The sequence below is a fragment of the Podarcis vaucheri genome, assembly GCF_965113315.1.
Source record: "Podarcis vaucheri genome assembly, chromosome: 12".
In the NCBI taxonomy this organism is placed as follows: domain Eukaryota; kingdom Metazoa; phylum Chordata; class Lepidosauria; order Squamata; family Lacertidae; genus Podarcis; species Podarcis vaucheri.
The window spans coordinates 65,237,084-65,261,876 of NC_138750.1; the positions used below are offsets into that span (position 1 = coordinate 65,237,084).

The following is a 24,793-nucleotide window of genomic DNA, read 5'->3' on the forward strand; positions in this document are numbered from 1 at the left end:
GACACATGCTGGCGGTTCCCTCATTGCGAGAAGCAAAGCTACAGGGAACCAGGCAGAGGGCCTTCTTGGTAGTGGCGCCTGCCCTGTGGAACGCCCTTCCAGCAGATGTCAAAGCAATAAACAACTACCTGACATTTAGAAGACATCTTAAGGCAGCCCTGTTCAGGGAAGTTTTTAATGTGTGATTTTACTGTATTTTTGGTTTTATGGAAGCCGCCCAGAGTGGCTGGGGAGGCCCAGCCAGATGGGCGGGGTATAAATAATAAATTATTATTATTATTATTATTATTATTATTATTATTATTATTATTATTATGCTTTGAATGCTATATACAAATCCATCACCAAACACAGAAGACTGGGAGGAGACAGACTGGCATTTCAGAATGTGCAGTCTTGGCAGGTAATTACAACTCTTTAAAAAAGTTTTTATTAATATTTTTCAAATTGATGCATTTCATTAATTTTACAGTCATTTAAACATTACAAAACTTGAATCCCTTCCCCCACTTTCTGCGCTTCCTTAAATTTATTTTTTAATATCTTCTGCATATCCAAATTCATTTAATTATCTACTTTAAATATATACTCTTATGAAACTGCAGGTTATTACAATAATCCTGCCAATGTTTTATCTGTTTGCAATTTATCTGTAAATATTCAATAAACCATTTCCATTCTGTTATAAGAAGTTAGCTTGATTTATTCTTCTTCTGGTAAGTTTTACTATATCTGCATAGTCCATAAGTTTTTGTATCCATTCTTCCTTTGCTGGGACTTCTGCTTCTTTGAATTTTGGGGCGAGTAGCATTCTGGCAGCTGTAGTAACATACATAAATAAATTTCTATACAATTTAGGTAGTTCTGTCCTATAATTCCCCAAAGAAAAGCTTCTGGTTTCATGAACTTTCACCTTTTTGTATCATAAATAAGCGTGCCAGCCAAAAAATATTATCATGACCTTCTAAGTGTAAAATATGTGAATTCTCTAACGTCATCCTTTCCTTCAAACAACAAAGACAGGTTGCCTCATAATATAATCTCATATCTGGTAGGGGGGCACCTCCTCTTTCTTTTGCATCTATCAATATTTTATATTTTATTCTTGGGTTTTTCTCTTGCCAAATATATTTAGAAATACCTTTTTGCCATGCATTGAAGCAATCTGTCCTGCCAATCTCCGGGATAATTTGAAACAGAAATAACATTCTTGGCAACACATTCATCTTTATAGTCAACATTTTACCTAATAATGAAAGATTCATTCTGTCCCAAATTTGCAAATTTCTTTTAATATCTTCCCAGGTTTTTAGATAATTGTCTTTATATAAATTTTCTATTATTTACTGTTACCCATATACCTAAATATTTAACCTTTCTTTCAATTTTTAAACCAGATACATCTTGTAATTTGTTTTTACTCTCCTCCTTCATATTTTTAACCAAAAATTGTTTTTTTCTTTATTAAGATTTATTATATTTATTATATTTATCTTAAGACCTGCTACCTTACCAAATGTTGTTATCTCTGGTATTACTTTGGGGGTTGACTCTATTGGTTCATCTACAGATATCACCACGTCGTCTGCAAATGCTTTTAATTTATATTGTCTCTGTTCCACTCTTACACCTTTAATATCTTGATTACAACTTATTATTTGTGCTAATACTTCTAAAACTATTATAAACAACAAAGGTTGTTGTTTGTTTGTTTGTTGTTTATAACAGGTAATTACAACTCAAAACTTTTTTTAAAAAACCATGCTAAATTTTGTTCCAAAGTCACTCTAGTTTTGCAGAATCCAATTCCATTTAAAATAAACAAAATGTGTGGGGCTTTCTTTTATGTTCCATTTTCGACTAAAGGAACCAAAATGATATCAAGGCATATCAAGTCACCATGTTTTTAAAATAAAAAATGAGTATGAGAGGCATTTGTGAACCTCACTTAAATCATTGCAATACCCTGATCCTCTTGTTCATATTTCCGTTCAATCTAGGTGCATCAGTTTCTAAAGAGTATGGTAATCAGTAATAGGGCTGGAGACACAGTACGCTTTGATGAAAATGGTGAACAAGTTACTGGATTTGATGTTACAAACTGGGTGATGTTCCCCAACGGCTCTGTGGTTCAAGTCAAAGTTGGAGGACTGGAACCTCAGACTCCTCTGGGCAAAGAATTAACCATTCATGATGACCTGATTGTTTGGCATCCAAGATTTAATCAGGTGCGACACAGCTACAAATACTTGTGTATATAAAAGGGGGAAAACCCCATTTTTTAAATCAGTTTATCATTTGCTGTTCAGCTTCTGAATGATTCTAGTTAGCATTATATATATATATAGCAGCTCCTTCCCTTCTAAGTAAAAGACTCTTGGGGGATGATTCTCTCTCCTCCTCCAGCCTTGCGGGTTGCTTAGTGCAAACATCTTGTAAGGTATTTCCAAATTCTGGACATGATGACAATAATGACAATTTTTAATGGTCAGCCTCACCAAACCAATGAAACAAATTTGTGGAAGCTGATTCAGATCTGATCCTTGCTTACTCTTCATTTAACCCTGCCCCTCTTGGGGCCGCCTGGTTCCTGTTGCTTCATTGGTGAAGCCAGCTCAGTTCTAAGTGAATGAGAGAGACTCAAGAAGTGCTCTTTTCAACCTCCCATTTTTTAAAACAATGTGGTTAGGTTTCAAGAGGGCATAACTCTAACAATTTTGAATGTTGTTACAGTTTTCCAATCATATTTGGAAAAAAGGAAGTTGGTTCCATCAGAGAAAAATTAGCCACTGCCTCCATTTGTTTTCCCATCCCAAAGCCCTTCTGGTTGAATAATATATGACATTAAAAACCAATAGAAAATTAGGTAAACTTCATGCACAGAATTAAAAATAATTCAGTATCAAGCATAAAATAGCAGAGAATCAACTGAAAAAAATGTGATACATGATATGTAAAATAATATATTTGTTCTGAAGCAAGCTAGTCTATCTAATGTCTACTGAATGCAGTTTCAACCCTGGTGAGGCTCATCCTCAAGCCCGCCGAGTGGCAGTGAAGGCAGCCAAGAAGGCATCCTTGCTCCCAGGAGGCGGAGTTGGAGTGGCAGAGCTCAGCCCTTGGATTCTTCTTTAGTCTCCCTTTCACGTGATACAGAAGAAGGCATCTCTCTTATTCCTCATCTCCCTGTTTCTGCACAGGTGCTGCCTGTTTCTCTGTGAAATGACTACTGCTATCCTGGCTACAGCAAGAAAAAGAAGGAGGGAGAGAAATTTTGCTGCTATGATTGTGTTCAGTGTCCAGAAGGGACAATCTCCAACCAGGAGGGTAGGAAGCTATATGTACATAGATACTTGTCAGGGGTTCAGAAGCAGAGGCGAGGGAAAGGGAGGAAACAGAGAGCGAGGGGGAGGAGGCAGAAGAAAAGATGAGTGATGACGACGACCCGAGATCTCCGAGTCTTTCCAGTGAATCAGAAGATTCACAAAAAGGAGCACCAGTGGCCAGGGCAAGGGGGGAGACTAGGGGGACACCCCAGGAAGATAGAGCCAGAGGGGACTCAGAGGGGAGCAGTTGGAAATCGGGACCAGCGTCACCGCCAGAGAGCAGGGATGAGGAAGGGCGCCAGGGCTCAAGCGCTGGCAGCTCACAACAGGAGGGAGGGCACGAGTCAGGAGTGGCCACACCTCCATCGGGGAGCGAGGAGACGGTTAGACGGAAGGTGGAAGGTTGGGCGCGCGCGCCAAGTTCAAATGCACAGGAAAGTGGCGCAGTAGGCAGCCCGGAAAGGGAGCCAGGTCCTAAAGCCCGGCGCAAGGAGACAGAAGGGTCCGGGGGGTCAGCGTCAGAAGAATCCCGGAAGGAAGAGACCCCGGGGGGCAGAGGGACCCAGAGGAGAACTGTCAGGCGGAAAAGGTGGAGCAGGGCTAGGATATTAAGTTGGTGCACAAGGGGCGGAGACTCATACGGAGCTTCGCTGATCTAAGCATAAGACGTAGAGTTGCGCGCAGCAGCTTGAGAATGGAGACTGTAACTCAATAAAGACTTTTATTCAATGATCGCTGGCTGGCGTGATCCTCTGTGAGCTAGGATCTGGAAGCAGCTCTGACAATACTAATAATTTTCGATAATGTAGCATAGTAATTATTTATTTGAAGAGTATATCTGTCAGAGCTGCCCGAGGTCCCAGCTCACAAAGGACCAACGCCGGTTCGTTGTTATATACAAAAGTCTTTATTGAAGTTCAGGTTTGCTTCCACAGCCGCAGCGCGCAACCCTACGTCTGAAACTCTAGACCGCAGAAGCTCCGTCTGAATCTCCTTCCCCCAGACACCAGTTTAAGACTCTGGCCTTGCTCCACCTCTTCCTTTGCTCTTTCCTCCTCTGGCTCCGCCTGTCCGCTGGGGTCTCGCCCTTCCTAGACTCTTCTGACGCTGAGTCCCCTGAATCTTCCCCCTGCCTCCGGCGGGCTTTAGGACCTGGTTCCCCATCCGGGTTTTCTGCTGTCCCACACGCCTGTACATTCGAACTTGGCGCGCGCGCCCAGCCAGCAACCTTCCTCCTGACCGTTTCACTGCTCCTGTCACTGCTTCCCCCTTTGGGGGGGCTAGCTGGACCTGACCTTCCCTCACTCTCCGATAGAGGCGTGGTCAGCCCTGACTCATCTTCTCTCCCTGCTGGAGGAGACGCTGGCCCTGCCCCATGGGACTCTTCCCCCCCACTACGCTCTGGTGGGGAAGCTGGTCCTGATCTCCTGCTGCTGCTTTGGGAGTCCCCGCTGGCCCCTTGTTTCTGGTGCGTCCCCCCTGGGACCCCCCTTGCCCTGACCATCGGCGCCTCCTTCTGGGAATCTTCCGATCCACTGGAGAAGCTCATGGAATCTCTCTGGTCACTGTCGTATTCCCCTACGCTGCCCTCAGATTCTTCCCCTTTGCTCTCCATTTCCTTCCTCCCCTGTGCCTCTGTTCCTGAGCCCCTGACATCCATCCCCCCCTCGAAGCCCCCCTCCCCCTCTTCGGGTGCGGGTTCCGGGTGCTCCATTGCTGTGGGGGTGAGGGCAGGATACCGTTCTTTCCCCCTGGTGTGCAGCCGGCCAGCTGGATCCGGCCAGCCCGTAATGGGCTCGTCGACGTCAATCTCCTCTGCTTCCATCTCTCTGCATTCGTGCTCGAACCCAGGATCCCCCCCAACACATCCATGTCCTTCCCTCCCCCTGTTACCTCGGGTGATGTTGCGTGTAAGGGCCCCTTCAGCAGTTCCCTGCTCCACCCCACCTCCGGTTGATCGTCCCACTAATAGGAGTGGTCTGTGGCAGACCCCGAGAGTGATCCCTCTGGGGAGCTGGTTTCTGGCGCCGTTTCCTCAGCTGATGAGAACCCCTAGAACGTGCTGGCTGAAAGTGTGGGTGTGAAAAGCCAGTCATCGAAATAATCTGCCGGCATAGGTCTGTGTGGGAAGAGTGCATGGAACTCGTCTTTGAGGTAGTGCTCCTCTAGGGCATAGTCCGGTACCCACCTGTTGGCGCTGGCTGGGGTACCTTCCCTGGCGAGGAGATATTCAACCCCCTCTTCCCCCCATCTCGAGTCTAAAATCTCCGTGACCTCGTTGAGTGGTGCCGCCCTCGGTGACTCCTCCCCTGTTGGCGATTTTCTGAGTGGGTCTGGTGCATTCCCTGGCGCCTGAAACCTGTGGGGTTCCTTGTAGGGTGTGAGGACTGACCTATGAAATACCGGGTGCATTCTGGAACCCTCCAGGAGTGTCAACCGGAAGGCCACTGGGTTGATTTGTGCCTCGACTTGGTAAGGCCCTAGCTGCTTGTGCCCTAGCTTCTTCTTAGCTAACGTTCTGGCCGGCACTGTCTGGGCCGCTAACCAGACCCAGTCCCCCACCTGGATGTCCTCCCCCACTCTCCTGTGCCTGTCTGCCTGCATTTTGTAGGCGTGTTTTGCTAGTTCCAAGTGCCTTCGGAGTTGCTCGTGGACTTCCTGCAACTCTGCTGCTAAGTGCTCTGCTCCCCGTGGCTCGCCCTCCCCCTTCGTCTCTAACCCCGGGAAGGTTCTGGGATGCCGCCCATTGTTGGCGAAGAACGGTGTCACCCCTGTAGACCCGTGCTTCGTGTTGTTGTAGGCAAACTCGGCCAGCGGTAGGTAGTCCACCCAGGTCGAGGGCTGTTGATTCGCGTACCATCTCAGGTACTGCTGCATGATGGCGTTGACCCTCTCCGCTTGTCTGTTGGTCTACGGGTGTCGTGCCGACGCTAAGTTGATCTTGACGTTCAGGATGCCCAGTAGCTTCTGCCAGAAGCTCGAGATGAATTGGCGACTCCGGTCGGACAGGATGGACCGCGGTAAGCCGTGAACTTTGAACACGTGGTCTATGAACAGCTTGGCGGTCTGTTCCGCTGTGGCCAACTTCGGGCAAGGAATGAAGTGCGCCATCTTGGTGAACAGGTCTACGACCACGAGTACCGCTGTTTTGCCTCGTGAGCTGGGCAGATCTGTGACAAAGTCCAGGGCCACTTTCTCCCACGGTTCGAGCGGCGTCTGTAGCGGTTCCAGCAGTCCCGGCGGCTTCCTGTGTACTGGTTTTGCCCTTTGGCATGTGTCACACCTAGAGACGTAATCCACGACTTCTCCCCTCATCTTGGGCCACCAAAAGTCTCTGGCTACGAATTCCGCCGTCTTGTCCTTGCCGAAGTGCCGAGCGCTGGGCGCGTCGTGTAAGTGCTGCAGGACTTTCGCACGGAGGTCGTCTCCCGGCACGTAGAGAGCCCCTTTGTGGAGGAGCAGTCCGTCGCGTATCTGGAACTCGTCGTCCTTCGCTGTGCCTCTTCGCACCTCCTCCATCTTGGATTGTGCGAACGAATCCGTTTGCAGCGCACGACGCACCGCGTCCAGTTCCACGGTGACTGAAGCGCACGCCCACGCCTTCGGTGCGAAAATATGTTTGGCCGCCACCGGTGCTGCTTCCTCGAGATACTGCGGTTTCCTGGATAGTGCATCCGCCATGACGTTGTTGTCTCCCGGGATGTATTCTATCCGGAAGTCGAAATCCGCAAAGAACTCCGCCCAGCGGATGTGTCTCTGGTTCAGGAACCGCGCCGTGCGCCAGTACTCCAGGTTCTTATGGTCCGTGTGGACCTGCACTGTGTGTCTGGCTCCGATGAGGAAGCGCCGCCACGCCTTGAAGGCTGCATGAATGGCCAGCAACTCCCTGTCCCAGATGGTGTAGTTCTGTTCCGACTTGCTGAGTTTCCTGGAGTAGAATGCGCAGGGCCTCCAGTTCCCTTGCGGATCTTGCTGCAACAGGACCGCCCCCACCGCTCAGTCCGAGGTGTCCGTTTCAACCCTCATTGGTGTGCTGGGGTTTACGTGTAGCAGCTGTTCTTCGGACGCGAAGAGACGCTTGAGTCTCCGAAAGGACTGCTCCGCCTGGTCCGTCCAGGTGAACTTCTTCCTCTTGGAGCTGAGGGTGTCCGTGATGGCCGCCGTCTCCTTCGCGAACCCCTTGATGAACTTGCGATAAAAGTTGGCGAAGCCGACGAACTTCTGGACCTCATTCCGATTGCACGGGCTCTTCCAGTCCAACACCGAGCGGACCTTGGTGCTGTCCATGGCGAGTCCCTTGTCGGACAGCTTGTAGCCCAGGAAATCCACCTCCGTCATGTCAAACTGGCACTTCTCCAGTTTGGCGTAAAGTCTGTGCTGCCGCAGTCTCTGCAGGACCTCCTTGACGTCTCCCTCGTGAGCCTCCTGTGATTCCGAGAAGATCAGGATGTCGTCTAGGAAGCATACGCACTTCTTGTAGAGGAGTCCCGCTAACACGTGGCGCATGAAGGCTTGGAAACAATGGGAGCCATTTTGCAGACCAAACGGCATAACTCGATATTCATAGGTGCTGTCAGGGGTTCAGGAGCAGAGACGAGGGCAAGAGAGGAAACAGAGAGTGAGGGGGAGGAGGCAGAAGAAAAGATGAGTGATGACGACGACCCGAGATCTCCGAGTCTTTCCAGTGAATCAGAAGATTCACAGGAAGGAGCGCCAGTGGCCAGAGCAAGGGGGGAGCTTAGGGGGACACCCCAGGAAGAAGGGTCCAGAGGGGGCTCAGAGAGCAGCAGTTGGAAATCGGGGCCAGCATCACCAACAGAACGCAGTGGAGAGGAAGGGCGCCAGGTACCGAGCTCTGGCAGCTCGCAGCAGGAGGGAGGGCATGAGTCAGGAGTGGCCACACCTCCATCGGGGAGCGAGGAAACGGTCAGGCGGAAAGTGGAAGGTTGGGCGCGCGCGCCAAGTTCAAATACACAGGAAGGTGGCGCAGTAAGCAGCCCGGAAAGGGAGCCAGGTCCTAAAGCCCGACGCAAGGAGACAGAAGGGTCCGGGGGGTCAGCGTCAGAAGCGTCCCGGAAGGAAGAGACCACGGGGGGCAGAGGGACCCAGAGAAGAACGGTCAGGCGGAAAAGGTGGAGTAAGGCTAGGGTATTTAGCTGGTGTACAGGGGGCGGAGACTCAGACGGAGCTTCGCCGGTCTAACCCATAAGACGTAGAGCTGCACGCATCAGCTTGAGAATGGAAACTGTAACTCAATAAAGACTTTTACAAAGTGACCGCTGGCTAGCGTGATCCTCTGTGAGCTAGGATCTGGAAGCAGCTCTGACAGTAAGCTCCGTCTCCAATTGTGGGCATCTACGGCCTCGCGGAGAGGAGAGAAGGCGGGTGCCTACTAGTGAGCTCACGAACGGCAGACAATATGACGGCCGAACAGCAGATAGCGGAACTCAGAGAAGCAGTGACACGACTGAATGCCGAGGCACTTGCATCCAGGAAGAGAGAGGAGGACGCAGCTGCTGCCTACAGGGATCTCCAGGTCAGGTTGGAAATGCTTACGAAGCAAGGGCAACTGACACCCAAACCGGAGGGGATTGGGTTGGGGAGACGAACAGGCGGTCTGGTCTCTCATTTCGATGGGAATTTGCAACAGTATCCCAACTTTAGAGCAGATGTAATGTGTGCACTGCAACTGCTGGACAAAGACTTTAGAGATGAGCAAGAGAAGGTGGGATTCATCATGTCCCATTTGCATGGAGATGCTAAAGCGTGGCTGCGCAATTTGTGGAGGGATAAGGATCCGGCGCTCTGAGATGCGGATGCCTTTATTAAAGCATAGACGTGGATCTTGCCCGGAAGGAGGTACATGGGCTGAAGCAAGGGAGGGCCAGTGTAAGACAGTACCACGCCCGCTTTTTTGCATTGGTCAGTGCCCTGGAATGGGACAGAGATTCGGCTCCAGTCAGAGACCTGTTTTGGGAAGGATTGAACAGCGCGGTTAAAGACGAAATTGCAAGGGGGGAGAGACCCCGGAGCACGCAGGAGATCGTTCAGAGGGCGCTGGTGGTTGGGGTGCGGCTGGAGGAACGTCCATGGAGCAGGGACGAAGGGCGTGGAGGGCGCGAACCAGCGAGAGGGTTCTCCTTCGTTCCCAGGGAAGCTGCGCGTGCGCAATCCACACCTCCGCCAGGAGGGGGAGCGGAACCTATGGAGGTTGGCGGTGCCAGGGCTCAGTCAGCAACCAGAGCCCTAACACCGGGAGCAGTCAAAGCGAAGCCTCCTAGAGGGAACCGGAAGTGTTACATCTGCGAAAGTCCGCAGCATATGGCGAAAGAGTGTCCCCAGAGGATCCACAAGCTCAATGCAGCCTCTGCAACGGTGACTGCAGCTACTCAGCACGGAGACTCACAGCAGGGAAACGACGGAGTCTGGCTGGAGACAGAGGCACTGGGGCCCAGCCAGACGAGTCAGTGAAGCAGTCCCCAGAGATTTTGCAGCCCACAGATCCCCTCCCGCCCAAACCGGTAGTGCAGCTCACTGCATCGCTCCAGCTACCCAATGGCCTCATTCTGGACGTGCCAATCACCGTTGACTCAGGAAGCAATGCGGACTTTATAGGGCAGGACTTTGTCGATAAACACGCTATACAGCTGCTGCCTGCCACGCTGCCCCTACAGGTCGTCACAGTGGATGGCAGGGAGCTGCTAGGGGGGCAGGTGGTGAAGCAAACGCCGCCTATGGTGATGCGACTGGGAAATCACAAGGAAGTCATCAGCTTTAATGTCACCAGACTGTCGGACACGCCTATTGTCTTGGGCATGAGTTGGTTGGACAGACACAGTCCGACGTTGGCGTGGTACCAGCGGCAGCTGGTCTTCGGCTCATCATATTGCGCTGAACACTGCATTCTGCCCCGGCAAGGGGGAGAGGGGGAGGAGGCGCAGCTGCAGCTGGGGACGCTGCAAGCAATCCCCCACAAATACGCGGGATTTTTGGAGGTCTTCTGTGAGAAGGAGGCGGACAGGCTACCCCCCCACAGACCATATGACTGCAAAATTGACCTGCTGCCAGGGGCAGCGCTGCCCAAAAGGAAGCTGTATTCCATGTCTGAGGAAGAACTACAGGAACTCAAAGAGTTCATAGATCATAATTTGGAGCGCGCTTTCATCCGAGAGTCCGAGGCAGTGGGGGGCAGTCCTGTATTCTTTGTTAAGAAGAAGGACACGACCCAAAAAAGGCTTGTGGTGGACTATCGCACCTTGAACAGTGTGACCAAGCCATCGGACTTCCCCATGCCCAGAATCGATGACCTCCTCGCAACGGTACGCAAGGGTCGCGTGTTCACCAAGTTGGACCTGCGCGGGGCGTACAACCTCATTCGCATGCGGGAAGGAGATGAGTGGAAGACAGCCATGTTCACGCCCCTAGGCACCTACGAATATAGAGTTATGCCTTTTGGACTGCAAAATGGCTCCCACTGTTTTCAAGCTTTCATGCACCACGTGTTAGCGGGGCTCCTCTACAACAGTGTTTCCCAAACGTTTTTGGGCAACGGCACACCTGTTTACTGAAAAAAAATCTCGCGGCACACCACCATTAAAGCCCCGCCCCGTGACGTCAGCGCGCAGCGTCACGCCGGGAGGGACGCACAAAAGTGAAAGTTTTTTCCCTCAGCAGCTCCTCTCAGCTGCGCTCAATCCGCCTCGGAGCGCAGGAGCGATGCCTCTCTCTGGCTCTCCCTCCGCGCAGGCTGAGGGAGGGAGGGAGGGGCGCGTGTGACCCGTCTCTGCTGGGAGACCAAACCCAGCGAGGCAGAGTCGCGCGGAGGCGCCCAGGCAGCGCTGCCGGCTGCGAGGAGGAGCGCCAGGCAGCAGCAGGAGGCGCGGCCTCTCCTCGCCGCCGCCGCCCCGCCTCTCGCCGCCCGACTCGCCCGCCTCCCTCCAGGTATCTCGCGGCACACCAGCCGATGTCTCACGGCACACTCGTGTGCCGCGGAACACCGGTTGGGAAACACTGCTCTACAAGACGTGCGTCTGCTTCTTGGATGACATCCTGATCTTTTCGGAATCTGTACACTAATGCGCAAAGCATGGGAAATAAACAAGATGAGCTTGAGCTCTTGGTACAGCAAACTAAATATGACATAATAGGCATCACTGAAACCTGGTGGGATAAGTCCCACGATTGGAATGTAATAATGGAGGGATACAATCTATTTCAGAGAAACAGACCAGACAAGAAAGGAGGAGGAGTGGCGTTATATGTCAGGGGTGTGTATACCTGTGAAGAGATCCAAGATTTAGAACCTCAAAGCCAAAGTGAGAGCATTTGGGTCAAAATTAAGGGAGAGAAGAATAACAGAGACCTCATTGTGGGAGTTTACTATAGATCCCCAAGCCAAACGGAGGACATAGATGATGCCTTCCTGGAACAGATGGCCAAGCATGCAAAAGGAAGGGAGATAGTAGTAATGGGGGACTTCAATTACCCGGATATTTGTTGGACGTCAAACTCAGCCAAGAGCATAAGGTCAAACAGATTCCTCACTGGCCTTGCAGACAACTTCATTGTCCAGAAAGTGGGAGAAGCAACAAGAGGAACAGCCATTTTAGACCTGGTCCTAACCAATGTTGATGACCTGGTTAGTGGGGTAGATGTGGAAGGATCATTAGGCGCGAGTGATCATGCTCTTCTGAAGTTTACTATACAGCGGACAGTAGCAGCCAAGCATACTAGGACTCAATTTCTTGACTTTAAGAAAGCCGACTTCATAAAACTTAGGGAAGTGCTGGGTGAGATCCCATGGACAGCAATACTAAAAGGAAAGGGAGTTCATGATGGCTGGGAGTTTGTTAAGACGGAGATAGTAAAAGCACAACGTCAGGCAATACCAATGAGACGAAAACATGGAAGGTGCCTAAAGAAACCAGGGTGGCTATCTAAAGAACTTTTAACTGAATTAAGATTAAAAAAGGATGTGTACAAAAAATGGAAAAGGGGGGAAACCACCAAAGAGGAATTCAAACAAATAGCCAGCACGTGTAGACACAAAGTCAGAAAAGCTAAAGCACAGAATGAACTCAGGCTTGCTAGAGAGGTTAAAAGCAACAAAAAAGGCTTTTATGGGTATGTTCGTAGCAAAAGGAAGAACAAAGAAACAGTGGGGTCACTCAGAGGAGAAGATGGTGAAATGCAAACAGGGGACACAGAAAGGGCTGAACTCCTCAATGCCTTCTTTGCCTCAGTCTTCTCCGATAAAGAAGACAATGCCCGACCTGAAGAATTTGAGGCAAATGATTCAGCAAAGGAAACACAGCCCAGAATAACTAAGGAGATAGTACAAGAATATTTGGCTAGATTAGATGTATTCAAGTCTCCAGGGCCAGATGAACTGCATCCAAGAGTATTAAAAGAACTGGCAGATGTGATCTCAGAACCACTGGCAGTCATCTTTGAGAATTCCTGGAGAACAGGCGAAGTCCCGGCAGACTGGAGGAGGGCAAATGTTGTTCCTGTTTTCAAAAAGGGGAAAAGAGAGGACCCAAATAATTACCGCCCAGTCAGTCTGACATCAATAGCAGGGAAGATTCTGGAGCAGATCATTAAGCAAACAGTCTGTGAGCACCTAGAAAGGAATGCTGTGATCACCAATAGTCAGCATGGATTTCTGAAAAATAAGTCATGTCAGACTAACCTGATCTCGTTTTTTGACAGAATTACAAGCCTGGTAGATGAAGGGAACGCAGTGGATGTAGCCTACCTTGATTTCAGCAAAGCATTTGACAAGGTGCCCCATGATATTCTTGTAAAGAAGCTGGTAAAATGCGGTCTTGACTATGCTACCACTCAGTGGATTTGTAACTGGCTGACTGACCGAACCCAAAGGGTGCTCATCAATGGTTCCTCTTCATCCTGGAGAAGAGTGACTAGTGGGGTGCCACAGGGTTCTGTCTTGGGCCCGGTCTTATTCAACATCTTTATCAACGACTTGGATGATGGACTCAAGGGCATCCTGATCAAATTTGCAGATGACACCAAACTGGGAGGGGTGGCTAACACCCCAGAGGACAGGATCACACTTCAAAACGACCTTGACAGATTAGAGAACTGGGCCAAAACAAACAAGATGAATTTTAACAGGGAGAAATGTAAAGTATTGCACTTGGGCAAAAAAAATGAGAGGCACAAATACAAGATGGGTGACACCTGGCTCTATGATTCTATGATTCTATGATTCTATGAATCGCAGCAGGATCACGACAGACACATCAAGGAAGTGCTGAGCAGGCTACAGCAGCATAGGCTTTACGCCAAGCTGGAGAAGTGCCAGTTCGACGTGACGGAGGTGGATTTCCTGGGCTACAAGTTGTCTGACAAGGGGCTCGCCATGGACAGCGCCAAGGTTCGCGCGGTGTTGGATTGGAAAAGCCCGCGCAACCGGAAGGAGGTCCAGCGGTTTGTCGGCTTTGCGAACTTCTATCGCAAGTTTATCAAGGGCTTTGCGATGCAAACCGCGGCCATCACGGACACGCTCAGCTCCAAGAAAAAGAAGTTCATCTGGACGGAGCAGGCGGAGTAGTCCTTTCAGGCACTCAAGCGTCTCTTCGCGTCGGAAGAGCAGCTACTGCATGTCGACCCCAGCAGGCCGATGAGGGTGGAGACAGACGCTTCTGACAGAGCCGTGGGAGCAGTCCTGCTGCAGAAAGACCCGCAGGGGGCGTGGAGGCCGGGAGCGTTTTACTCCAGGAAGCTCAGCAAGTCTGAACAGAACTACACCATCTGGGAAAGGGAGTTGCTGGCCATTCATGCAGCATTCAAGGCGTGGAGGCACTTCCTGATCGGCGCCAAGCACACGGTGCAGGTCTGCACGGACCACAAGAATCTGGAGCACTGGCGCACGGCGCAGTTCCTGAACCAGAGGCAGATACGTTGGGCTGAGTTCTTTGCGAACTTCGACTTCCGAATAGAGTATGTCCCGGGAGACACCAACGTCATGGCGGATGCCCTATCCCGTAAACCACAGTATCTAGAGGAGGCGACGCCAGCGGCCGCCATGCACATCTTCGCACTGACAGTGTGGGCGTGCGCTTCGGCAACAGTTGACCTGGATGCGGTGCGACGAGCGTTGCAGGATGACTCCTTCGCGCAAGCAAAGATGGCAGAGGTGCACAGGGGCACGGCTGCGACCGATGAGTTCCAGGTGCGAGATGGATTGCTCATCCATAAAGGGGCCATCTACGTGCCGGGAGACGAACTTCGCGCCAAGGTACTGCTGCAGCTGCACGACGCGCCCACTGCTGGGCACTTTGGCAAGGAGAAGATGGTGGAATTAGTCGCCAGAGACGTCTGGTGGCCCGGAATGAGGGGGGAAGTCGCGGACTACGTGGCGAGGTGCGACACCTGCCAGAGGGCTAAGCCAGTGCATAAACCGCCGGCGGGACTGCTGGAACCGCTGCAAACTCCGTTCGAACCATGGGAGAGAGTCGCCCTGGACTTCGTCACGGATCTGCCCAGCTCGAGGGGCAAGACGGCTGTGCTAGTGGTGGTGGACTTGTTCTCCAAGATGGCACATTTCATTCCATGTGCGAAGGTGGCCACGGCGGAACAAACCGCCAAACTGTTCATAGATCACGTGTTCAAGGTTCACGGTCTGCCGCGGTCTATTCTGTCCGACCGGGGACGACAGTTCATCTCGAACTTCTGGCAGAAGCTAATGGGCTTCCTGAACGTCAAAATCAACCTGGCTTCGGCTAGACACCCGCAGACCAACGGACAAGCGGAGCGGGTCAATGCCATCATGCAGCAGTACCTGAGGTGTTATGCGAATCAACAGCCCGCGACGTGGGTGGATTACCTGCCTCTCGCCAAGTTCGCCTACAACAACACGAAGCACGTGTCCACGGGGGTGACGCCGTTCTTCGCCAACAACGGAAGGCACCCCAGAACCTTCCCGGGACTGGAAAGAATGGGGGAGGGGGAGCCGCAGACAGCAGACGCGTTCGCGTCGGAGTTGCAGGAGGTCCACGATCAGCTGCGGCGGCACCTGGAGCTGGCTAAACACGCATACAAGGTACAAGCGGACAAACACAGGAGGGTTGGCGAAGAGATCCGTGTGGGCGACTGGGTATGGTTGGCAGCCCACGCAGTGCCGGCCAGGTCGTTGGCGAAGAAGAAACTAGGGCATAAACAACTGGGACCCTACCAAGTCGAAGAGCAGGTCAACCCGGTAGCCTTCAGGCTGACGCTTCCAGAAGGCTCCAGGATGCATCCGGTGTTCCACAGATCGGTGCTCACTCCCTACAAGACACCTCACAGGTTTCAGGAACCAGGAACGGTGCCGAGTCCGCTCAGAGAGGGAACCGAGCAAAGGGGAGTGCCACAGGAGGGGCCCATCAACGAAGTCACAGAGATTTTGGACTCGAGATGGGGGGAAGAGGGAGTAGAATACCTTCTCGCCAGAGAGGGCACCCCGGCCAGTGCCAACAGCTGGGTGCCGGGCTACGCTTTGGAGGAACCTCTGCTCAAAGACGAGTTTCATGCCCTCTTCCCACACAGGCCCATGCCAGCAGACTTTTTCGACGATTGGCTTTTCACACCGACGCTTTCAGCCAGCACGTTCCGGGGGTTCGACTCAGATGAGGAACCGACAATAGACACTCGTTCCCCGGAGGGGTCGACAGCGGGATCTGCCTCAGAACCCTCGTATTGGGACGATAGACCAGAGGAACAGTGGCGCAGGAAGTGGCTGGAGGTTCCAAGTCGAGCGACGGACCCGGGAACACCTGAGGCGGAGATGGACGTGGACATGTACGGGGAGGATTTTGGGTTCGAGCACGGAGGCACAGAGATGGAGGCAGAGGTGACCGTTGTCGACGAGTGCAGGGAGGAAGAACCGGAAGTCTTCAGTTGGAGGCCCGCCACGGGAAGCGAACTGTATCCGACATTCGTCCCCGTGACACTGCAGCACCCAGCTCCCGCACCGGAAGGAGGGGAGGGGGGAAGGGGGGCTTCGGGGGGGATGGATGTCAGGGGTTCAGGAGCAGAGACAAGGGCAAGGGAGGAAACAGAGAGCGAGGGGGAGGAGGCAGAAGAAAAGATGAGTGATGACGACGACCCGAGATCTCCAAGTCTTTCCAGTGAATCAGAAGATTCACAGGAAGGAGCGCCAGTGGCCAGAGCAAGGGGGGAGCTTAGGGGGACACCCCAGGAAGAAGGGTCCAGAGGGGGCTCAGAGAGCAGCAGTTGGAAATCGGGGCCAGCATCACCAACAGAACGCAGTGGAGAGGAAGGGCGCCAGGTACCGAGCTCTGGCAGCTCGCAGCAGGAGGGAGGGCATGAGTCAGGAGTGGCCACACCTCCATCGGGGAGCGAGGAAACGGTCAGGCGGAAAGTGGAAGGTTGGGCGCGCGCGCCAAGTTCAAATACACAGGAAGGTGGCGCAGTAAGCAGCCCGGAAAGGGAGCCAGGTCCTAAAGCCCGCCGCAAGGAGACAGAAGGGTCCGGGGGGTCAGCGTCAGAAGCGTCCCGGAAGGAAGAGACCACGGGGGGCAGAGGGACCCAGAGGAGAACAGTCAGGCGGAAAAGGTGGAGTAAGGCTAGGGTATTTAGCTGGTGTACAGGGGGCGGAGACTCAGACGGAGCTTCGCCGGTCTAACCCATAAGACGTAGAGCTGCACGCAGCAGCTTGAGAATGGAAACTGTAACTCAATAAAGACTTTTACAAAGTGACCGCTGGCTAGCGTGATCCTCTGTGAGCTAGGATCTGGAAGCAGCTCTGACAGGTGCCTAAAGGCATAAACATGGCCGTCTTCCACTCATCGCCCTCCCGCATGCGTATAAGGTTGTACGCCCCTCGTACGTCCAACTTGGTCAAGATACGCCCCTTCCTCACCGTCGCGAGCAGGTCGTCGATCTTGGGCATGGGGAATGCTGTGGGCTTTGTCCTGGAATTGATGATTCTGTAATCAACTACCAGCCTCCATTGGGGCGTGTCTTTCTTCTTCACAAAAAACACGGGACTGCCCCCCACTGCTTTGGATTCTTGGATGAATCCCCGCTTCAAGTTGTGATCTATGAACTCCCTGAGTTCTTGCAGTTCGTCTTCCGACATGGAATACAGTTTTCCAGTCAGCAGCATCGCCCCTGGCAGGAGGTCAATCATGCAGTCGTAGGGCCGGTGGGGAGGCAGCTTGTCCGCTTCCTTCTCACAGAAGACCTTCAAAAACGCTTTGTACTTGTTGGGTACCGATTGCACCATGCCTAGGTGTAGCTGTGGTTCACCCTCTTGTCCCTCCTCTTCCTGGCTGGTCCGGATGCAGTGTTCTGCGCAGTAGGAGGAGCAGAAGGTTAATTGCCGCTGGTACCATGCTAATGCCGGGCTGTGCCTATCCAGCCAACTCATGCCCAACACTATGGGCGTGTCCGACAGGTGGGTGATGTTGAAGTTGATGACTTCGCGGTGATTTCCAATGCGCATTACCATAGGCGGTTGTCAGGGTTACTTCCAGATCCTAGCTCACAGAGGATCACGCTAGCCAGCGATCGTTAAATAAAAGTCTTTATTGAGTTACAGTCTCCATTCTCGAGCTGCTGCGTGCAACCCTACGTCTTATGCTTAGATCGGCGAAGCTCCGTCTGAGTCTCCGCCCCTTGCGCACCAACTTAATATCCTAGCCCTGCTCCACCTTTTCCGCCTGACAGTTCTCCTCTGGGTCCCTCTGCCCCCCTGGGTCTCTTCCTTCCGGGATTCTTCTGACGCTGACCCCCCTGACTCTCCTGTCTCCTTGCGCCGGGCTTTAGGACCTGGCTCCCTTTCCGGGCTGCCTACTGCGCCACCTTCCTGTGCATTTGAACTTGGCGCGCGCGCCCAACCTTCCACTTTCCGTCTAACCGTCACTTCGCTCCCCGATGAAGGTGTGGCCACTCCTGACTCGTGCCCTCCCTCCTGTTGCGAGCTGCCAGCGCTTGATCCCTGGCGCTCTTCCTCTTTCCTACTCTCTGGCGGTGACGCTGGTCCCGATTTCCAACTGCTCTCCTCTGAGTCCCCTCTGGCTCTATCTTCCTGGGGTGTCCCCCTAGTCTCCCCCCTTGCCCTGGCCACTGGTGCTCCTTTTTGTGAATCCTCTGATTCACTGGAAAGACTCGGAGATCTCGGGTCGTCGTCATCACTCATCCTTTCTTCTGCCTCCTCCCCCTCGCTCTCTGTTTCCTCCCTTGCCCTCGCCTCTGCTCCTGAACCCCTGACATCCATCCCCCCCTCGAAGCCCCCTCTTCCCCCCTCCCCTCCTTCCGGTGCGGGAGCTGGGTGCTGCAGTGTCAAGGGAACGAATGTCGGGTACAGTTCGCTTTCCGTGGCGGGCCTCCATCCGAAGTCTTCCGGTTCTTCCTCCCTGCTCTCGTCGACGACGGTCACCTCTGCTTCCATCTCTGTGCCGCCGTGCTCGAAACCCTGGTCGTCCCCGATAACGTTCATGTCCGTCTCTCCCTCGCTTCCTTCTGGAGGCGTTGCTCGTCCTGGACCCTCCAGCCACCTTCTGCGCCACTGCTCCTCTGGTCGATCATCCCACCAATACGAGGGTTCTGAAGCAGATCCCGAGGGTGACCCCTCCGGGGAACGGGCGTCTCGTGTCGGTTCCTCATCCGAGTCGAACCCCCGGAACGTGCTGGCTGAAAGCGTGGGCGTGAAAAGCCAGTCGTCGAAAAAGTCCGCTGGCATTGGCCTATCGGGGAAGAGGGCATGAAACTCTTCCTTGAGCAGAGGTTCATCTAAAGCGTAGCCCGGCACCCAGCTGTTGGCACTGGCCGGGGTGCCCTCCTTAGCGAGAAGGTATTCTACCCCCTCTTCCCCCCATCTGGAGTCCAAAATCTCCGTGACTTCGTTGAGGCGCACCTCCTGTGCCACTCCCCGTTGCTTGGTTCCCTCTCGGAGCGGACTCGGCGCCGTTCCGGGTTCCTGAAACCTGTGCGGTGCCTTGTAGGGAGTGAGCACCGATCTGTGGAACACCGGATGCATTCTGGAACCCTCCGGAAGCGCCAGCCTGAAAGCCACCGGGTTGACCTGCTCTTCGACTTGGTAGGGCCCCAGTTGCTTATGCCCTAATTTCTTCTTGGCCAACGACCTGGCCGGAACTGCGTGGGCTGCTAACCAGACCCAGTCTCCCACATGGATCTCTTCGCCAACCCTTCTGTGTTTGTCTGCCTGCACCTTGTATGCGTGTTTGGCCAGCTCCAGGTGCCGCCGCAGCTGATCGTGGACCTCCTGCAACTCCGACGCGAACGCATCTGCTGTCTGCGGCTCCCCCTCCACCAGTCTTTCCAGTCCCGGGAAGGTTCTGGGGTGCCTCCCGTTGTTGGCGAAGAACGGCGTGACCCCCGTGGACACGTGCTTCGTGTTGTTGTAGGTGAACTCGGCGAGCGGCAGGTAATCCACCCACGTCGCCGGCTGTTGATTCGCATAGCATCTCAGGTACTGCTGCATGATGGCATTGACCCGCTCCGCTTGCCCGTTGGTCTGCGGGTGTCTCGCCGACGCCAGGTTGATCTTGACGTTTAGGAAGCCCATCAGCTTCTGCCAGAAATTCGAGATGAACTGCCGCCCGCGGTCGGACAGAATAGACCGTGGCAGACCGTGAACCTTGAACACGTGGTCTATGAACAGTTTGGCGGTTTGTTCCGCCGTGGCCACCTTCGCACACGGGATGAAATGTGCCATCTTGGAGAACAAGTCCACCACCACCAGCACGGCTGTCTTGCCCCTCGAGCTGGGCAGATCCGTGACGAAGTCCAAGGCGACTCTCTCCCATGGCTCGACCGGAGTTTGCAGCGGTTCCAACAGTCCGGCCGGCGGTCTGTGCACTGGTTTGGCCCTCTGGCAGGTGTCGCACCTCGCCACGTAGTCCGCGACCTCCCCTCTCATTCCGGGCCACCAGAAATCCCTGGCGACTAATTCCACCGTCTTCTCCTTGCCAAAGTGCCCGGCAGTGGGCGCGTCGTGCAGCTGATGCAGTACCTTGGCGCGAAGTTCGTCTCCCGGCACGTAGATGGCCCCTTTGCGGATGAGCAATCCATCTCTCAGCTGGAACCCGTCGGTCGCTGCCGTGCCCCTTTGCATCTCTGCCATCTTTGCTTGCGCGAAGGAGTCATTCTGCAACGCTCGTCGCACCGCCTCCAGGTCCACTGTCGCCGCAGCGCACGCCCACACTGTTGGTGCGAAGATGTGCATGGCGGCCGCTGGCGTGGCGTCCTCCAGATACTGTGGTTTACGGGAGAGCGCGTCCGCCATGATGTTGGTGTCCCCCGGCACATACTCTATTCGGAAATCGAAGTTCGCAAAGAACTCAGCCCAACGTATCTGCCTCTGGTTCAGGAACTGTGCCGTGCGCCAGTGCTCCAGATTCTTGTGGTCTGTGCAGACCTGCACCGTGTGCTTGGCTCCAATCAGGAAGTGCCTCCATGCTTTGAACGCTGCATGAATAGCCAGCAACTCCCTGTCCCAGATGGTGTAGTTCTGTTCGGACTTGCTGAGCTTCCTGGAGTAAAACGCTCCCGGCCTCCAAACCCCCTGCGGGTCCTTCTGCAGCAGGACTGCTCCGACGGCCCTGTCCGAGGCGTCTGTTTCAACTCTCCTCGGCCTGCTGGGGTCGACATGAAGTAGCTGTTCTTCCGACGCGAAAAGACGCTTGAGTGCCTGAAAGGACTGCTCCGCCTGTGCTGTCCAGATGAACTTCTTTTTCTTGGAACTGAGCGTGTCCGTGATGGCCGCTGTCTGCATAGCGAAGCCTTTGATGAACTTGCGATAGAAGTTCGCGAAGCCGACAAACCGTTGGACCTCCTTCCGGTTGCGTGGGCTTTTCCAATCCAACACCGCTCGAACCTTGGCGCTGTCCATGGCGAGCCCCTTGTCAGACAACTTGTAGCCCAGGAAATCCACCTCCGTCACGTCGAATTGGCACTTCTCCAGCTTGGCGTAAAGCCTATGTTGCTGTAGCCTGCTCAGCACTTCCCTGACGTGTCTGTCATGCTCCTGCTGCGATTCCGAAAAGATCAGGATGTCATCCAAGAAACAGACGCACGTTTTGTAGAGGAGCCCCGCCAACACGTGATGCATGAAAGCTTGAAAAATGTGGGAGCCATTTTGCAATCCAAAAGGCATAACTCTATATTCGTAGGTGCCCAGGGGCGTGAACATGGCTGTCTTCCACTCATCTCCTTCCCGCATGCGAATGAGGTTGTACGCCCCTCGCAGGTCCAACTTGGTGAACACGCTGCCCTTGCGTACTTTTGCGAGGAGGTCGTCGATTCGGGGCATGGGGAAGTCCGATGGCTTGGTCACACTGTTCAAAATGCGGTAGTCCACCACGAGTCTTTTTTGGGGCGTGTCTCGCTTCTTAACAAAGAATACAGGACTGCCCCCCGCTGCCTGGGACTCTCAGATGAAACCGCGCTCCAAATTATGATCTATGAACTCTTTGAGTTCCTGCAGTTCGTCTTCAGACATGGAATACAGCTTCCCTTTGGGCAGCGCCGCCCCCGGCAGCAGGTCAATTTTGTAGTCATATGGTCTGTGGGGGGGTAGCTTGTCTGCCTCCTTCTCGCAGAAAACCTCCAAAAATTGTGCGTACTTGTGGGGAATCGCTTGCAGCGTGCCTAGCAGCAGCTGTGACTCCTCTTGCTCCCCTTCCTGCCGGGGCATGATGCAGTGTTCAGCACAAAAGGAAGAGCCGAAGGTCAGCTGCCTCTGGTACCAAGCCAGCGCCGGGCTGTGCTTGTCCAGCCAACTCATGCCCAATACAATAGGCGTGTCCGACAGTTGAGTGACGTTGAAGCTGATGATTTCCCTGTGATTTCCAAGCCGCAGCACCATAGGTGGCGTCTGCTTCACCACTTGCCCCCCTAACAGCTCCCTGCCATCCACCGTGACAACCTGCAGGGGCAGCGTGGCAGGCAGCAACTGTATAGCGTGCCGGTCGACAAAGTCCTGCCCTATGAAGTCTGCATTGCTTCCCGAGTCGACGGTGATTGGCACGTCCATGGTGATTCCATTGGGTAGCTGGAGCGATGCGGTGAGCCTCACTACTGGCTTGGGCGGGAGGGGGTCCATGGGCGGTAAAATCTCTGGGGACTGCGTCACTGACACGTCTGGCTGGGCCCCAGTGCCTCTTCCTCCAGCCAGACATCGTCGTTTCCCTGCTGTGGGTCTCCGTGCTGCGTTGCTGCAGTCACCATTGCTGAGGCTGCAGTGTGCTTGTGGAGCCTCCGGGGACACTCTTTCGCCATATGCCCTGGATCCTCGCAGATATAACACTTCCTGTTCCCTCTAGGAGGCTTCGCTTTCACTGCTGCCGGTGCTAGGGCTCTGGCTGCTGACTGAGCCCTTGCACTTCCAACCTCCATCGGTTCCACCCCTCCCCCTGTTGGAGGCGTGGATTGCGCACGCGCTGCTTCTCTGGGAAGGAAGGAGGATCCTCTGGCTGGTTCGCGCCCGCTGCGCCCTTCTTCCCTGCTCCACGGACGTTCTTCCAGCCGCACCCCCACCGCCAGCGCCCTCTGAACGATCTCCTGCGTGGTCCGGGGTCTCTCCCCCCTCGCAATCTCATCTTTAACCGAGTTGTGCAAGCCCTCCCAAAAAAGGTCTCTGACGGGAGCCGAATCTCTGTCCCATTCCAGGGCACTGACCAAAGCGAAAAAGCGGGCATGATACTGCCTTACGCTGGCCCTCCCTTGCCTTAGTCCATGCACCTCCTTTCGGGCCACATCCACGTCAATGCTTGATAAAAAACAGCCATCCATCGCTTTAATAAAGGCGTCCGCATTTTGGAGCGCAGGATCCTTATCTCTCCACAAATTGCGCAGCCATGCTTTAGCGTCTCCATGCAAATGGGACATGACGAACCCCACTTTCTCTTGTTCATCTCTAAAGTCTTTGTGCAGCAGTTGCAGTGCACACATTACGTCTGCTCTAAAGTTGGGGTACTGTTGCAAATTCCCATCGAAGTGAGAGACCAGACCGCCTGTGCGTCTCCCCAACCCAATCCCCTCTGGTTTGGGTGTCTGTTGCCCTTGCTTCGTAAGCACGTCCAACCTGACCTGGAGATCCCTGTAGGCGGCAGCTGCTTCCTCCTCTCTCTTCCTGGACGCCAGCGCCTCTGCATTCAGTCGTGAAACTGCTTCTCTGAGTTCCGTTATTTGCTGTTCGGCCGTCATATTGTCTGCCGTTCGTGAGCTCTCTTGTAGGCACTCGCTTTCTCTCCTCTCCGCGAGGCCGTGGATGCCCACAATTTGTGCAGACGGAGCTTACTGTCAGGGTTACTTCCAGATCCTAGCTCACAGAAGATCACGCTAGCCAGCTGTCAGAGCTGCCACCCAGTCCCAGCTCACATAGGACCAAGTCCGCCAGCGTTCACTTTATAAGAGTCTTTATTAAGTTACAGGTTTCATTTCCGAACTGCAGCGTGCAGCTCTACACCTTCTGCCCTAGGTCGGCGAAGACCCGTCTGAGTCCCCGCCTCTTGCACACCAGCTTAATACCCTAGCCTTGCTCCACCTCCTTCGCCTCTCCCTACGTCTCTGGGTCCTTCTGCCCCCCTGGGCCTCCTCCCTTCTACTCTCCTCTGACGCTGACCCCCCTGATCCTTCTGCCTCCTTGCGGCGGGCTTTGGGACCTGGCTCACTCTCCGGGCTGCTTACTGCTCCAGCTTCCGTTGCATTTGAACTTGGCGCGCGCGCCCAACTCTCTACTTTCCTCTTAACCGTTGCCTCGCTCTCTGAGGAGGGCGTGACCACCCCTGACTCGTGCCCTCCCTCCTGCTGACAGCCTCCGGAACCCGATGCCTGGCTACCTTCCTCCCTGCTGCTCTCAGTCTTGAGCGTGGGTCCCGACTTCCAGCTGCTGCCGCTCTCAGTTATGGGCGTGGGTCCCGACTTCCAGCTGCTACTCTCTGAATCTCCTCTGTTCCCTTCCTCCTGGGGTGTCCCCCCGGATCCCCCCCTTGCTCTGCTCACTGGGGCTCCCTTTTGGGAGTCCTCTGACTCACTGCTTAGGCTTGGAGATCTCGGGTCGTCATCATCACTCATTTTCCCTTCGGATTCCTCCCCCTCGCTCTCTGCTTCCTCCCTTCTCTGCGTCTCTGCTCCTGAACCCCTGACATCCATCCCCCCCTCGAAGCCCCCCCTTCCCCCCTCCCCGCTTTCAGGTGTGGGTGCTGGGTGCTCCATCATCACGGGAGGGAATGCCGGATACAGTTCGCTCCCCGTGGTTGGCCGCCAACTGAAGACCTCCGAGTCTTCCTCCTCGCGGTCGCCGACGTTGACCTGTTCCGCTTCCATCTCTGTACCGCCGTGCTCGAACCCAAGGTCCTCCCCGAACACTTCCATGTCAGTCTCTGCGTCGGTCGCTCGACCTGGCATCTCCAGCCACTTCCGGCGCCATTGCTCCTCCGGTCGATCGTCCCACCAATACGAGGTGTCTGACG

General features: G+C 53.8%; 1 protein-coding gene across 1 annotated transcript in view; it reads left to right on the plus strand.

Moving 5' to 3' along the window:
• The first annotated feature begins 314 nt into the window (after positions 1 to 314).
• Positions 315 to 24,793, plus strand: part of LOC309514856 (vomeronasal type-2 receptor 26-like) — a 63,664-nt gene continuing 39,185 nt past the window's right edge. The window contains exons 1-3 of the mRNA XM_082192268.1: positions 315 to 403; positions 2,001 to 2,228; positions 3,201 to 3,327. The gene's annotated coding sequence lies outside the window, so the exon portion shown is untranslated. The remainder of the gene's footprint in view (positions 404 to 2,000; positions 2,229 to 3,200; positions 3,328 to 24,793) is intronic.